The sequence below is a fragment of the Pleurodeles waltl genome, chromosome 6, assembly GCF_031143425.1.
Source record: "Pleurodeles waltl isolate 20211129_DDA chromosome 6, aPleWal1.hap1.20221129, whole genome shotgun sequence".
Taxonomy (NCBI): Eukaryota; Metazoa; Chordata; class Amphibia; order Caudata; family Salamandridae; genus Pleurodeles; species Pleurodeles waltl.
This window is the reverse complement of record NC_090445.1, coordinates 1,420,617,736-1,420,632,308: the sequence shown is the minus strand read 5'-3', so window position 1 is coordinate 1,420,632,308 and position 14,573 is coordinate 1,420,617,736. Positions and strand designations below refer to the sequence as shown.

The 14,573-nt window shown below is 43.3% G+C and overlaps 1 protein-coding gene across 5 annotated transcripts in view; it reads left to right on the top strand.

The window, feature by feature from the left end:
• The window catches only part of PRDM2 (PR/SET domain 2), a 501,039-nt gene that overhangs the window by 453,817 nt on the left and 32,649 nt on the right, over positions 1 to 14,573 (top strand). The gene's annotated exons all lie outside the window — the stretch shown is intronic.

Below are 14,573 nucleotides of genomic sequence, written 5' to 3'. Positions count from 1 at the left end.
AAACCTGTTTTTATTTTATCGTGGTTGCCTTGTTTGAACATACTATTGAATGTACAATGGAAAACTAATGTCCTACTTCAGTTACTGTACAGTGCAGACTGGTTCATTTGTATTGGGTTTTTACATGTCAGAGTTTATTCCAAAATTAAGAATAAACATATCATCCCAAAGCCGCACCGTTGCCCCAAGAACCACTGTAGAAATCCTTGTTGCTTCGCATTTTGGAAAAGCCACTTGAAAATCTTATGTAACATATGGAAGGTGAAGAAGCAGGAGGATGACACTGCATTGACTTGGTACCTCTTAGTGAGTTTGCTGTCCAGGATGATAATGAGATTCCTGGTGTGCTCAGCTGGGGCTGGAGTGGGGCCCAATTCTTTGGGCCACCAGGAGGCATCCTGTTGAAGACAAATCAGCTCAGCCCAATCTGCTCAGAAACACAAGAATAGCCTACTCCTTAGATAAGTAAAGTAGTTTATTACGTGCACACAGCTGCTGAACAGCATAAGAGATCAAGCTGGAGCAGTCTGAATAAGGAAGTAATACATGAGCTTATATATCATTAAACCACAAGCAAATTTGTACATTTCATTGGTTCTTGACATTGACGTGTAATCATTTCTGCAACATTGCTAAAGTTGTTTATCATTAAATCTTCATAACGCACCATATATGGATAATAAATCACAGACAGGAACTTGCATAATATGTCCTATTTGTCTAATATTGCGTGATATAGCTATAAAAGGAACAATAAGTGCACAGGATGGTACTTCTCAGAAGGAAGATTGCTTCAGCTAGCATGCGATTATATTTCATGATGGCTGTAGAAATAGCAAGCCTTGCAGACGTAATGTGTTCCAAGCTACATCAAAACATATCAAAAGCACAGTTCATACTAGGTTATAAGTTGTTCAAAAGAAACGGGCCTATTTGTCATTGGGTATCACGGGGCCCAATAGACCTTAAATGGGTTCTGGGAAAATGCGATTCCACAATCCCAGTGGGAGTTGTCCCTGTCAAAGATCAAGACTTCCATGTTGTCTGTGTTGAATTTGAAGCAGTTATTCCTCATCCAATTGGTGACACTGGTCATCTATTGGTGCAAGTTGGTACTCGTTGCGGTGGAGTTTTTGGAGAGGGAGAGGATGAGTTGCATGTCGGGGGCATCGGGATGTTGAAGATGGTGGTACTGAGTGATGGACCTTGAGGGACTCTGCCGATGAGTGGTTTGGGTACCGAAGTCAAAGGTGGAATGTGGACTCATTGTGTTTTGTTGGTGAGAAAGGAGGCAATCTTTTGCAGGGTGACTCCTTGGATGCCTGTTTCGTGAAATCTGGAGATGAGCGTGTGAGAGACAGTGTCTAAGAAAAGAGATCAAGGAGGATAAGGGTGGCTGCCTCTCCTTTGTCAAGGATGGCCCAGATGTTGTCTGCGGCCACGATCAGACCTCTCTCAGTGCCGTGCTTACTACAGAATCTGGATTGGGAGTCACCCAGGAGGTGATAGCGTGATAGATGCGGAGTTGTTTGTTGCTGGCTTTTTTGACAACTTTGGCTGGGAAAGGGAGCATGGAGATGGGTCTGTAGTTGCTGAGGTGGTTTGGGTCCGCTGAAGGGTTCTTCAGTAGGAGTTGGACTTCTGTGTGCTTTCAGTCATCTGGGAAGGTGGCAACATCCAGTGAGGTGTTGAGTGGGGTGGAAAGTTTGAGACTGATCCTAGGTGCTCCTAGGTTGAAGGTTTGGTAGGGAATGTGTTGTATGGTGCCCCTGGATGGATTGATTTTATGATTGTGATGTTGTCCTGCGTGGCAATGTGGTTCCAGGTCATCAGCTTTGAGATGGTTGTGTGTGCGTGGAAGTACAGCTGTTGAAAAAATGTCTTCAGTCTTGGCATGGGGGTTGAGGTTTCTGTAGATTTTAGCAATTTTGTTGCATAAGAAATCTGCAAAGCTATCGCATTGGTCCTGGAAGGGAGAGATGTTGCTTGTTGCTGTTGCGGGGTTGGTGAATTCCTTGACAATGCAAAAGAGCTCCTTAATACTGTTGGGGTTAACTTTGTTTTTTTTTTTCCCCCTCTCGTAGTTAATGATGGTAAAGGTTGATTGCTGATTTGCGGGTGGGTCTGTGGACTGGGTCTTTGTTGGTGCTCCCCTTTGTCTTGAAGTGCTTGCAGTGGCGCTTGGCTGTCCTTAGGTATTCGGTGTACCAGTTGACTGCTTATTGGATCTTCTATTTTTCGTGTTCTTAATGAGGGCGGGTGCTGAGAAGGGTGCATGCCAATTGGTGGTGGCCAGATGTTGCTGAGGGGTGTGTGTTTGTGTTGCGGCGGGGGGTGCAGGAGACCGAAATAGATGTCCTCTTCATCGCTGATATTGCTTGTCATTGTTCTGTGTTTTATACACCAGTTTCTCAGTCCCCATCATGAACCATACATTCTGAATCCACAGATGTATCCTGCTGTCTGTTTTTTCCACCAAAAGGTTTCAGCAGTCCTCTTTTGCCAGTAAGATCAAGAAGGATATTGTCTTCATGTTGGTGTTATAATGTTTGTACATTTCTGCGGCTGATGCAACCAACAATATCACCAGTTGACATTTGATTAGGTCTGACCAAGTTATCATGTGGCTACTGTTTAACACTCCAGTCATGTTGGTTGTGAAGGAGCGGGCAGTCTTACAGGATATGGACCAGTGTGTCCTTTTCCCCACTACCTCTTCAAGATGTGTGCATGTATTTGATTTCTATTTGATATAGCCTGTGTTATGTGCAGTGCCATCTGTATGGAATCCAGCCCAGTGACTCCTTGCCTTGTACATGTTTTTCTAAGTTGTTGTTCCTTCAAAATATCTGATCCAGTTAGTCCTTGTTTAAGGTAATTGCCAGCTATTTTCCTTCAACTCTATCAGTATTTCACAATTTATGGAGATGGCTCAAGTATGGGATATGTGGATTATAATCAGTTTTTTAAATAGAGTGAGTGGTGTGGAGTTACCCTCCCTAATTCTAGTCTTCATAACCCAGTGTCTTACATGTAAGTCCCAAAATCTTTCACCCTCTGGCAACCCACTTTCTTCCTTCAAATGTAGGAAAGGTTTGATTTGGCCTTTATGGAAAAGATCCCCTAGTATGTCATAAGTGACCTTACCTCTAAAACTTTAAATTTCTGTTGCCCATTCCTGTGGTAAAATCTGAATTTCTTAGAAAGAGGTGAGAAGGGGGACCGACATGGGATAGTAGCTCCCATCCCCCACCTCTGCCCACCATCTCCATCACACACCAAACCCCCACTATACCTTTTGTTACAGAAGAGATATAAAGACAGTGTTTGTGTGTGTGTGTGTTGTGCTGCCAAGCATCTTCTAGTAGGGATCTGCCTGACGGAACATTATCTATGTAGCACTGTTCTTTTTGTGTGTCTATATGGGGTCTTTCCAGTAGGTATCTCAAGTAGGATGCTTGATAATATCAAAGTAAATAAATGAGGTATGACCAGTCCCACTTCTTAGAATTAACTGTTTCTTGCTTGCTACCAATACTTACAGTTTTGCCTTGTCATATGTAGTTCCACCACAGATTTGTTTTTCTTTTACTTTCTCAAATATTTTGATTGAAATTTATGAAATAGGGATACGCAAAATGATACAGGCGGTATGCAGTGCATTAGGGGGTATCTTAGATCATATGAAATCAGAACAACAAAATTGTTTGAGAAAGTTAACATGAGAAAGGGAGATATTGAATGGCATAAGTAGTTTAAATATAAGGTAGGTGAGGAAATAGGGAATACTAGGGCGAGGAGGTGAGATTTGGAAATAGGATAGGATATGAGCGCATGTTGAGACGCAAATATGTCAGTCATCCTGTTGAGGATTAGGAGTGTGGGGTACTGTGGAATTTGGACCAGGAACAATTATGTTGGTGGGTATAGAGGTTAATAAGTGACTGGAGGACACAAGATGCTTTTCGTGGTGGTTTTGATTATTGTATGAGCAGGTCCAATTTGTGCCATAAGTTATTTGAGCTTTGGATGTTATGATTGTTGAGAACATTGTTATCAGCACTATTAATGAATGACACCCAAGCCCACCAGGTATGGTAGGAGAGATTCTTATATGATTTCCATTCACACAAGATGTCTTTGATTCTTGTTGTTATAAGAAGGTCTAGGAGATAATGGTCTTGTTGATTATGTCTATTCTACATAAGGGCATAATGCTGTAATGATGGGTGGGAGAAAGCTGTGTGTGGAATGTCTCATTAATTGTCTTTTCAATGCACTCCAAGAAGAGGCTAAGCATTGTGCATTGTACAGTTAAAAAGGATGTGAGCAAGAGAACCAGAGAGAAAATTTTAGCAGGCCCATTATGTAGAGTCCCTTGGGGATCCAAAATGTTTTGTTTAATGTCCAGATTTCACAATGTGAACATTTTGCTTTTGGTTGAAGATTCCCAAATCTTAGACCAGTTTTTGTCATTTAAGGTAGGAGAAGTGGATGGTTGGTCAAAGTCAAATCATTGTTTTGTAAAGCGGTAATTCGAGTTTAATTACTTTTAGTGTGAATCAACATTTTTATAGAATTTTTCTGACTATCTGAGTTTACATGGATAGTTTTCTCAGAAGGTTGGTTAGGCCTTAGCTATGAGGTTTTTTGACTGCAACCTTCAATTTTAGAAAGTCATAAAAATCAAGGTTATACATTCAATTCTGCCACCACAGGTCATGAATCTGAGACACTTTGATACTTAATTTTTCAGCTTATTGAGAAAGATTTCCTCAGTGAGCATCCTGGTGTCTTCAAGGTTGTCTTTTAAGATGGTTACCTTGATATTTAAGATGTTTTGCTACCAGAGTAATTTGGTGTTTCTATTATTGAGGGAGGGTAGAAGTTACGGGGAAAAAATTCCAGTTTTGTCACAGTAAAAACAGTAACTAGAGACTTTGGAATATGAATTGATCTTGTCAGTGATTAAGATGTTTGCTAAGTAAAGATCAAAACATCATCCACATAAGCTGCCACCTTATAGATTGCGTCAGAAAATGAGACTCCTTTGATTGCAGTTTCACATCTTATTGAGGTAAGCAAAGGTCTTATGGCTAGTAGAAAGAGAAAGGGAGAGAGAAGGCAACATTGTCTAATGACTTGGAAAACAATATTAGTCAGATAGGTAAGCATTGACCTTCACTCAAGCTGAGGGTTGCGCATAGAGGGCAAATACCATTGTTTAAAAGTTTTCTCCACAAATGTATTTTTTGGAGACCTGAGCGCAGAAACGATCCCAGGGCCTTATCAAAGGCCCTTTCTGCATTCAGAGCCGTAGCCATTATTGGGGATGTTAAAGATTTCAGTTTCTCAGTTATTTGGCAGAAAAGTCTAGTATTGTCACATACTGTTTGAGATTTATGGATTAAGAGAGTTAGGACCTTAGCGTAGCAAGAACATTGGAATAGAGTTTGTAGTCTTTCCCGTCTTTGTCAATAACCTCTGATGCAGTATCCAGAATAGTCCCTCAATTTTGTTAATGTTTTTCAAGGGGTGGATTTAGGACATTTATAGAAGAGGCCTGGGAAACTATCTGGTCCAGGCACTTTAACCAGTTTAAGGGATTTAATAGCTGAACTTATTTCGGAGAAATTAATACTTTGAGGCTTTGATTTTCTGAGCTACTTACTGTGAGGGTAAGACTATATTTTAAAGATATTTTTGGTAATCTTCCGCTGCAGAGTAACAGAGCCGGTCCTAGAGATTAAAGTAGCATTCTTTAAAAGATTTTACAGTGTTGCAGGTCTATTTGAGTATTGGCAAACAGGTCACCATTTGCTATTTTGTAATATTTGGGGCACTTATACTTTAGGTTATCAGCCAGCATTCTACCTGATTTATTTTGCCCAGGGAATAGTTTTTTCCTTGATTTTGGTGATCCAAATGTGGGCTCAGGAGCTAAGAATTCTATGATATTCGTATTTGAGACTTTTAAGGTTTAGAAGAAGGATATTGTCTCTTGGTCTTACCAGATTTAACTCCAGTTCTAATTTATATATTCACTTGTTGGTGTTTTTGTTTTGTAAGGAGATAATATTAATGATACCACCCCTTATAGTTCCTTTCATAGCACCCCAAATACTTTCTGAAAATAAATCCTCGGTTTCATTCTCTTTAAAGAAAAAACATATTGCAGTGCGCATCTTGCACACCTTTCTCTCAGTTTAGTGTTGTGAATAATTTCATCATTTATACTCCAAAACGTTTTTTTTTTTTTTTTTTAGATATTTCCAGATCTAAAGATACGTGTGTGGTATGAGATGAGTATGGGTTCAATAACTGGGTTATTTGTTCGATGTGAGCTAGCCATATGTTCAAATATAATCTATTCCTGATAGCATATTGTGAGGTGTGACTAAAGCATGAACTCACTCCAAGTTAGGTTATATAAATGCCACATGTCAATCAGACCATGTTGTTTTCAAAATGTCCGAATCTGTTTGTTTGATTTGTTTGGTCTATATTGGCAGGAGAAGTTTCTATCCAGAACTATATCCAGCTGCAGATTAAAGTCTCTGGCAGTTATAATTCCAGTGTCTGTGGGTAATTCGCATAGCGTTTCATGTAATGCTAGCCAGAATATTTTCTCATCGGCCATTGGGGCATATATGTTGACGAGGTAGATGAGCCATCTACCTTCATGATCATGTGTTTTCTAGGTTCTTTAAGTTTACTGTCTTTGGTATAAGAGTTATGATTCCAATTTTTTGTGTTTGATTTTGAAAAGCCTTGCATTTAGAGACACGTTCTCTGGTCTCTTACAGAAGAATTATACCACCTTTTGGTTTATAACCATAATCTAGTATGTTCTTCCTGATGACAGGGTGGCCACTGCCTTTCATCTTTGCGAAACGATTTTCACACTCCAGTTAGCCATTGGTTGGGTGTTGGTGATATGGTTGAGCTGGTGAGATTCCAGGAGAAAGATGTTCATAACTTGAGCTATATGTTGTTGAGGTATGAATAGCTCTGGGGACATGAAGTAATGTGTGTTAGTTCCATGTAAGGTCCATGGAACCGCTGACCTCCGAACCCTGGACCCCGGACATACCAACAGCCACTGCTGCTCCTCATTCCCACATACTACCAGAGGACCGTTCTCCTGCTGACACTACCTCCTCATTTTCAGCACCAAAGCAATCAACCACTCATCACATCGACCGAGACTACCACAACACAACTCCAGTGCATCCTACTCCTTGCACATTCACTAATTAAACCTGCCACCAAGGTCTTGGACACAGTCTCCTCCCTCACCCCGATAGTCCTCTTCCTCACAAAAACCTGACTCAACCCCGCCTCCACACCAAACATTGCCACCGCCATCTCTGAAGGGTACACAGTAACACACCGGGACTGTACCAACAAGCGCGGAGTTGCCATCATCTAAAGAATGCCATCCACTGCACGACATCGGTAACAGAACACCTCAACTTCCAACTCCACACCGATGGAAAAAGCACCATTAGAGGCATCCTTGCCTACAGACCACCAGGACCACGCCCCAGCTTCTGCAACGCCGTCCCTGAACTCATCGGCCAGCAAGAAATTGACTGAGTACTACGTATTTCTATGGGACCTCAACTTCCATCTCGACAACCCCAGCAACGACAACTCCACCGACCTCCTGGGAAGCTTGAGGACCATGGCCTCAGCTGCTCATCACCAACCCTACCCACATTGCAAGTCACACGCTGGACCCCATCTTCACCTCCAGCAACATAGTCAGGTACATTCATCCCACACCATTCACCTGGTCCGACCACCACAGCATACACTTCACCATCTACAGACCCACATGCCCTGGCACCTTGACCCCGGATCCACACAAAAAAACTGGAAAAAAGGTATCAGAAGACCAACAGAACAGCACTCCATTCCCACCTCCCAGACCCTACATGAGCAGCAAAGATCTTCTACCAGAGGATCACAGAAAGCGCTGGTGCCATTGCACCCGCCAAGACAGCCAAGCTCAAAGAACAAAGCAAAAGAGAAAGCTGGTTCACTGTGGAACTGCAATCCTCCAAATGCAGCTACCAACAACTTGAAAGGAAGTGGCATATTAGCAAAAAAAACAGAAGACCGCATTGCATTCAGGAGCGCCCTCAACCTGTACCACTGCCTCCTGAAAAAACCCCAAAAGAACACACTATCAGCCTGCATCAAAGCCATCACAAACAACAGCAAAAAACTCTTCTCCATTGTGAAGGAGTTATACCAGTCCCGAAGCCACCGAGAACAACATCACTCCCTCCCTGGAACTGTGCAATAACCTTGCAGACTTCTTCCACGACAAGATCTCAGCTGTCTACTAAAACTTAAAATGCCAACTCTCTACCTTAGACACCATCAATCAGCTCACATGCACAAACTCGAAACTCCAAACACCTTCTCACCCACTGGGAACTCCTCCCCACACAAGACGCTAGCTCCATCATGAACTCCATACACTTGGGAGCACCCACAGACCTTTGCTCCCACCACATCTTTAACCTCTGAAGCAAGACCATCGATGACAAGCTCAGGAAGGTCCTAAATACCTACATTACCGTGGCCTCCTTCATGGATGTCTGGAAACAAGCTGAAGTGAGGCCTCTCTGGAAAAAAAATCCCCCAACCCTGCCGAATTGAGGAACTACTGGCCCGTCTTTCTGCTCCCCTATCCAGCAAAAGTCCTTGAGAAAGTGATCAACCAGCAACTCACCCAACTCCTAGAAGACCACAACCTTCTAGACCCCTCCCAATCTGGATCTCGAGCTAACCACAGCACACAGACAGCCCTGGTTACAGCCGCTGATGACATCAGAGCCCTCCTGGACCGTGAGGAATCTACAACCCTCATCCTCCTGGACCTTTCTGCCCTGTTTGACACCGTCTCCCACCACATCCTGATCAACAGACTCCACCACATCGAGGTTCAGGGAAATGCCCTCAAATGGATTGCCTCGTACTTCACCAGCAGAACCCAAAGTATCAGTCTCCCACCGTTCACCTCCGAGCCCAAGAAGACCATTTGTGGAGTCCCACAAGGATCGTTACTCAGCCTGACCCTCTTCAACACCTACATGACCGGTCAGATCACACGGACCCAGCATCATCTCCTACTCCGACGACACGGCTCATCCTCTCACTGTCCGAAGACCCCTCCACCAGAAAAGCTAACTTCCACAGATGCATGATGAATAAAGTGGACAGGATGGAGGACAACTGTCTCCAACTCAACACTGAAAACAATGGAGGTCCTCATATTTGGAAACAACACCTCACCATGCACCGACACTTGGTGGCCAGCAGAGCTTGACACACTGAAACCTCCCACCCTCCTCCACACACACAGACCCTCCCCACACACACCCCACCCCAACACTACTCCCCCCCCCCCCCAACAGATCACAGCCGCAACCTCGGCTTCTTCTTGGATAGCAAGCTATCAATGAAGAAATAAGTCAACACAGTCTCATTGCCCTGCTTCCACATCCTTTTCATGCTCTGCAAGATCTCCAGGTGGCTCTCAGTAGCCACCAGAAGGACCGTCTCTCATGCCCTCATCACCAGCAGACTGTAGTACTGAAACGCACTCTATGTAAGAATTACAGCATGCCTCCTGAAGAGACTCAAGACAATTCAGAACTCAGTGGCAAGACTCATACTTGACCTCCCCAGAAGGACACACATCCCACCTCAGAAAACTCCCTGACTTCTAATTCAGAAGAGATACCAGTTCAAGATGCTGATTTCCCCCCTACAAGCATCTGTGCAACGAAGGACCAGCATACATCAGTAAAAGCCTGACCTTCCAACAACTGAACAGATGTGACCGATCAGCTTCCCTCTCCTTCGCAGACTTCCCACGGATCCTTCGAACCAGCAGCGCAGGACGCTCCTTCTCGCACCTTGCAGCCAAGGCTTGAACCAACCTCTCCCTGCACCTCAGGACCACACTGTCACTCCAGTGATTCAGAAGAGAACGAAATACCTAGATGTTCGATTGATCATTCCTCTACACAGCAGAATACAGTTATAGTGCCTTGAGACCCTCATGGGTGATTTGCTGCGCTCTCTATAAATGTTTGATTGCTTGATATCACTTTCCTGATTTGTAAGCTGAGAAGCTGCTCTTCTTCCCAGCCACAATATCTGGTGTGATTCTAAGTTAGACAGTTCTGCGTTCACCTAGCAGATAACCCTTTCCCCATTCCTAGCATAGGGTTTATGGCCTGATTTAGATTTTGACAGACCGGTTTCTCCGTCACAATGGTGACGGATATCATGTCCATCAAAATATAAATCCCATTATTTCCTATGGGATTTATAATTTGGTGAACGAGATATGTCACCTTTGTGATGGAGTAACCCTTCGGGCAAAATCTAAATCAGGCCCTTAGTCAGGGTTTTAGCACCAATTATCCCAAAGCATTTTATTTCTGATAGATACCTCAAACTGTAGATTCTCACCTTAGATTCTGCCCGAGCTGAAGACTGAGTATGGAGAATTTTGTAGCAGTTGTCCCATATGCCGATAAGTGATGTTGTGCAGCTCCGCTGTTACGCCTTTCAGCCTTAGAAACTAAGGAGCGGAACCCACAAAGAAGTGCCACACCTTCTTGCTTACATTAGTTATTTTCTTACAGCGCCTTCCGACACGATTCTGAAGCTCTGCTGCCACCTTGACTCCTAAAAATGACTTAAACAGGGAATGATGTCCTCACCCAAAACAAAAGAATTCAAGCAGTGCCCTTACTGCAGGAAGCCAAAGTCAGTCATAGACCCTTGATGCCTTGTCTTCGGACACGATTTGAAGTTGTGTGATAAATGTACCCTAATACACCTAAAGGCAGTTTGAGACCTGAAGGTAATGTTGTTTGTCTATGAAGTTAGCAAGAGTATTTGTCTTTTATGCTGGTCTCGCTCAAACTCTAACTCCCAGGCCCCATTCTGGGGCAGTTCTGCAACCGCTCCACTTCCTGCTCAAAACTTTCAGTTAAGTTGAAGTCTGTGTTAAAGGACATGCAAAAGAAAGCGAAGGGGGACTTAACAAAATCCCACAATTGTGACTCCAAACCGAAGGCTCTAGGGCATCAAGATGTAATTTGCACCCTTTCCAAATCACTGCCCATGGAACTAGTTTCTCGGTTGGTCCCGACACACTGAGTCTCCTGGGCCATCGTCTACCCTGCAGCTAATCATGGCTTGCAAAGAGGCAATGTTGGAAATCTTTAGTGATTTTCTGGCTCCCTCTGGCGTGCCTTTGTGTCCCATGGAACCGAAGGGGCCTCCAGTCATGTTATAGCTGGTGGCTCCTTCACCCTGGGACTTAACTTTGGCCGTACTGTCTCCGACCACTAGATCAACACCGGTACTGACACCACTACATAATATACCACATGAAGACTTGAATAACTTTTCTAATTCGACAATAGATAGCAGTGAATAATGTATAATTGGAAGCTGCATTTGATTAGGGGGCAGTTAGTGAAATTAGACTTCGAATTTATATTTATGGTGCTCCTCTACACAACTAATCTACCTGATTAATGCTGGGTTGTGGATCTGGCTAAAACACACTGTTATAACCGGTGTGGCAGAGGCGTTGAAGCACAACTACACGTTATCACTACTATTGCTGTAATGGGTGGGGATGTGTGACACATGTAAGCATTGTTGCCCTTTTTTGGGTGCATCCTAAGATAATGATCAAGATGGCCAGGGCATTGCTTGCTTCCTCCCTCCTTTTATGGATGATGAGTTGAACCTGGATTTACAAAATACCGGTGGGCTTGATAATTCCAGGGAGACAGAGCTTGACTTGCTACATGGACCTTCAGAGATAAAAAGCACCTGATATGCAGTGGTGATTCAGAGGGCTGAAGATATACTAGAATTGCATCTGCCCTTTATTGAGACTAAAACAAATGTTTTGACAGGTCTGCAGCATGGCCAGCAACACCTAAGCCCTATCTTCTATTTAATGATGCCTTTACAGATACTCCGATGCCTACCTGGTTAAAAAGCATGTTCTTTTCTGCCTGTTAGCCAGCAAGTGGTCAAGAACTTAGACTGGGGTCCGGTGACCCAAATTTTCTTACCAAGCACCCCACTCTGGAGAGTCTTACAAAGGCTTTGACCGGTATGGCAATTCCTAAGTTATTACCAACCTGTCACCTGTATAGAGAATCATAAAGGTTTGATGCCTTTGGCAAACAAATTCACTCTTTTATCAACCTGGCACTCAGTTCCATAAATGCACTTTGCCTGCTCACCCGATACACATGCTCTTTGGGATGGGGACAGCAAGATCTTGCCAGCGGTCCCAGAAGACTTTGAGATCCCAGTTGGCTCCGAGGATCCATGACTGGCAGGACAAGGCCGCGTACATCATCTACACAGTCATGAATACCGCAGCCTGCATTGTCAGGACTGTTGATACCAGTGTTGTCCTTTGTAGCCATGCCTGGATGAGGTCAACTGATTTTCTGGCAATCTAAATGGCCTCACTAATCGATACACCCTTAGAAGGATCTCACCTCTTCAAAAGGAAGGCAACTTTGAAATGCTTTAAAGATAGCAGAACCTTAGCACGTTCCTTGGTCTGTTGTCCCCTGCAAAGCAATTTCCCCACCAGTTCTGAAAAATCAGTGGCTATTGTAGGAGCTGGCATATAGAAAGAGACAGCCTTCCTCTGCCGTGATGCAGCAGACAGCCCCGTCCATCTGGGGGCCGCGGATTCAGAGCTGGCAGACACCTCAATGGCCAGCAGGCGCACCAGTTCTCCAATTCCTCTTCCCTGCTACAACAGCCAATAAACCTCTTTAGATGGCCCTCATTTGCTCATGCCAAACGGTGAGCGCAGGATTCAACATTTCCTCCTTTGCTGGCGAGCCCCCCATGTCCAAAAGATGGGTCATACAAACTGTTTTGCTGCTTCCCCAACTAATAATCCACCCACACCAGAATTAATTTCTGTAGAGTAACTTTCCATCTTACTATAGGAGGTTTGCCTGTCACTCTCTAAGGGAGCCATACAGAGGGTAGCAGACTCAGAGAAATGAAGGATTATTATTATTTCCTCATCGTAAAGAAGGACAGGGGCTTCAGGCTTCTTTTGGACCTCTAACCCTTGGACACCTTCTTGCAGAAAGGCAAATTCAAAATGCTCACATTTGATCAAATCCTTTCTGCCCTGGACTCAGTAGACTGGATGGTATCCTTGGACTTGCAAGACCTGTATTCTCATGTACCCGTCCTGCAGTCCCACAGGCATGACCTGCTGCTCATGGTGGGTCAGAAGGATTTCAGTTTGCTTTGCTCTCCTTCGGTCTCACCAGCACCCTTTGGATATTCACAAAAGTGATTACGGTGCTTACTGACCATCCTCATAGGTTGGGACTTAATGTATTCTCATACCTTGACAACTGGCCACTGAAGGACTTGCTTCAATCAGGCACACTCAGTTGTGCAATAAAGCAGCAGTGATTGTTGCTGGAGCACGTGGGAATAAAACATAATATCGATGGACATAACGCTTGCATCCTGGCAGGATGTTTGCATGCTGGGCATCTCAAAAGGATAGATTGGCAATTTTTAGAGTTGCAGCAAGGGTGATGACCCCAAAAAAGAAAGAAAAGGCTCAAGTCTTTCCATTAGGTGTGCTTTATTTGTTTTATTTGGGTGAGTGTGCCTATTTAAGTTGCAAGTAATAGGTTCTAATACAGGGAGGATCAAGTTAGCATTTCGGAATCTTGCAGTCAATAACCTGGCTCTTTAAGATGGGCAGTATGAAAACCTATCACTAAATCTCCAAGAAACAGGTCATTTGTAAGGTGTGTGTGTGTGTGTGTGTGTAATTAAGGGGGTGAAATGGAAGCCTTTAAATAACAACCATCTCTTCATGCACTATATATTTTTTATCTCAGGATTGCTACTCCAAAGAGCTTGAAGATCAAACTGTAAAAGGAGATTTCATTTATTCTGATCCACTGATGTGGATGAGCCACTCAACCACTGTCCATTACCTATTGTTCAACAACTCTATGCATGTTTAGTTATTTGATATTAAATGAAATATTTCTTTAGTTAAAGCTGATTAAATTGCAAAAAGCATTAGAATGCATTGTTTGAAAACTCCATATGAAAGCAGAGGCCGATTTTTCTAGGCCAACAGACTTCTGTCTTCCTTATTCAGTCTCTGCATTGCAGGTAAAGCTGAAAGTGATCACGTTTTTTATCAAAATTATTTTTATTATTATAATTTTCACAATGTTATAGCAATGGCAAAAGGCGACAAGCGTAATCGCACAATCTTCTAGGTAAGCTAGTAAACAGTTACATTGTCTTCTGGCGATAACGCCAATACCTTAACATGCAGCAAACAAGATTATCATTGCTTTTGAAAATAATATAAAGGCGGAGGATATCTACTCTCTACTGACATTTACTAACAAGACCAACAAAATCCCATAGTGGGAACAAACGTGAATAACAAAAATGGCACACATGGAATTATCCAAAAGATGTTTAGATTGGGAGTAATT